Consider the following 2,643-nt stretch of genomic DNA (forward strand, 5'->3'; position numbering starts at 1 on the left):
CCCTCACCGATCGACATTGCACCATAACCTCTAGCGCAAGAATTCTACAACAGTTAATGTATGCAAATGAGTTCATTTGTAAAGTTAAGTTGTTGGAGGCATCAGTAAAAGATATATTGGTAACAATGAATTGCTTTTTAAGTAGCACAAGCGAAATATTGGTAGGCATCAAAAATCCCATGAATATATAGCCATACAACCTAAACCAGTGAAAACCATTGACCTGTAGCAAATCACTATGGAGAAGAGGCCAAAAGGTGAAGATAGGTTTTAAACTGTAGAATCAACTTCCAAAGTAAGCAATGAAGGAAAAAATACGGACCGGTTGTCATTGCATGTGTGTGATGATACATGCCAGTACGCCATACATGCCTAAATCAACTTGAAGCTGCCCTTAGGCTTATTTTGTCGATCAAAGCAAGTGGAAATACAGAAGAGTGCCAGTTCAAAAGTTGTAGAGCTACTTGCTTTCATCCATTGTTCGATGAATCAATCGTATTTTTCATATCATGTACAAGATTCTTAAGATATCAGCGGAAGCATCAGGCCGGTCAACCCGCCAGTGATGGCTCAACAACAATTAGCCTGCATAAACAATAACTGAACTGTGTCTAAATACTTAAGGAATTCGTTGCCATACGAAGTATTGCAGTACTTTAAAAAAGAGGACCATAATCAAGATCCTTCAAGCACATTACCATGACGAGAAGAAAAAAGAAGGAGAACTGCGACTTACAGTACAGCTGGATAAGAGATCCATGTGGAGGGCTGCGGATGACGTCGCCGGAGAACTTGAGCTATAGGGCGCTGGAGGAAGGCGGTGCCAGATTGTAGACACTCACGCTTTACCCGTGGATCTGAAGAGTGGGGTGGGCAGCGTACAGAAGCTGCGTGACGGTGACCAACACGACGGCGGCGCGACAGGGACAAAGACGGAGAATAGATGGTCCTCATGCATGCAGATGGGGGTGCGGGGCCGGCGGCGACGTCCACGGCCAGGACCGAAGCCACGATGACCACAAGAGGACGATGAGGGGAGCAGCGGCGGCGAATTTCTCGAGAGGGGAGAGAGATTGGTTGGGCTGTTTTTCTTTCTTTTGTTTGGGGTCGGGGAAGATGAAGGATGGGACGTGGGTTCGTGGGTTGTGGCTTTGTTTTTACGGATTTGCTAAAACTCGTTCAGCCGAGAATCAAATTGGTCTCATTCACTTTTCTGGCCGTTTGATTGAGCTGCGCCACGATTCGTGTTTTCCTTCTGTAGAGAGCTTCGTAACGACGGGAGGCACAGCCCATCTATTGTCCCACTCGTGGCCTGTTTTTTTGTCGCGTGCTTGTTTTTCTTTTTTTGCTGACAAAGCCCACTTGTGTTGCATATAGGAAGCCCGTGTCTTATCACCCCTTTTTTCATTTCTCTTTGTGTCTTTTTGGTGGCGGCTGAGACTCGGGAAGAGCCTGCTGCGGGAGATCGGTGGTGGCGGCATTTTTCGAAGTAAGAATCCGGCCGTTCTGTTGGTCCTCCAATCTTTTTGTTGGCGTCGATGAAATCTTTTTTGTTTTTTGTTTAGGGGTTTTTGTTGTTCTTGCAACCGACCTAGTCCGAGCATAATCGCAACACAACACACCCAAGCGCAACTGCAGGACATATAATGTGACCGCAACTGGGGGCTGAGACGGGAGGAGTTGTCGGCGTCGATGAAATCGGATTCCTTTTTTTGTTACGTATTTTTTTGCAGCTGCAACCATCCCACCCCGAGCGCAATTGCAACTCAACACACCCAAGCGCAATTAAAAGCCATATAATGTGACCGCAACCGGGCATCGGGGCGGAGGTTTGTGGGCGTCGATGAAATCGGTTCCATTTTTTGTTAGAATTTTTTTGTTGTAGTTGCAACCGCCCTACACGAGCGCAACTGTAACTCAGCAACCACAGGACATATAAGGCGAATGCAACCGGGGTCGGGGCGGAGGGCTTTTCTCGTCGCCGATGAAATCGGTTCCATTTTTTTAGTTTTTTTCTTTTAGTTGCAACCGCCCTAAGCAGAGCGCAATCACAACTTAGCACACCCAAGTGCAACCAGACGTCGGGGTGGAGGGTTTGTCGGCGTTAATGAAATTAGTTCCATTTTTTTGTTAGTTTTTTTTGTTGTAGTTGCAAGCGCCCATCCCGAGCACAATCGCATCTACCAAGCCCAACCGCAAGACATATATAAGGCGACCGCAACTGGTGGGTCGGGGGAGGGCTGTCGGCGCCAATACAATAGGTTTCCATTTTTTGTTAGTTTTTTTATTGTAGTTGCCACCGGCCCAACCTAAGTGCAATCACAACTCAACACACCCAAGCGCAACCCATGGTCGGGGCGGAGGGATGTCGGCGCCGATGAAATCGGTTCCATTTTTTTGTTCACAATTACTTCCTTGTAAATACAAGCAACTTTGGTTTCCCCGATGAAATACAAGCAACTGTGGGTCCCGCATGCCACTTGCAACATGACCATCTACTCGCAATTGGCTGGTGTTTGCTAGATGCCACTTGCAACTTGAACGTGGATTCGAAACTTGTATGTTGTTTTTGTCTCGTAATTGTCCCAGTTGCAAGTCCACCGTCAACTCGCAACTACGAGGGCCCGAATGCCCCAGTTGCAA

This window comes from Triticum dicoccoides, chromosome 1A, assembly GCF_002162155.2.
Source record: "Triticum dicoccoides isolate Atlit2015 ecotype Zavitan chromosome 1A, WEW_v2.0, whole genome shotgun sequence".
NCBI lineage: Eukaryota > Viridiplantae > Streptophyta > Magnoliopsida > Poales > Poaceae > Triticum > Triticum dicoccoides.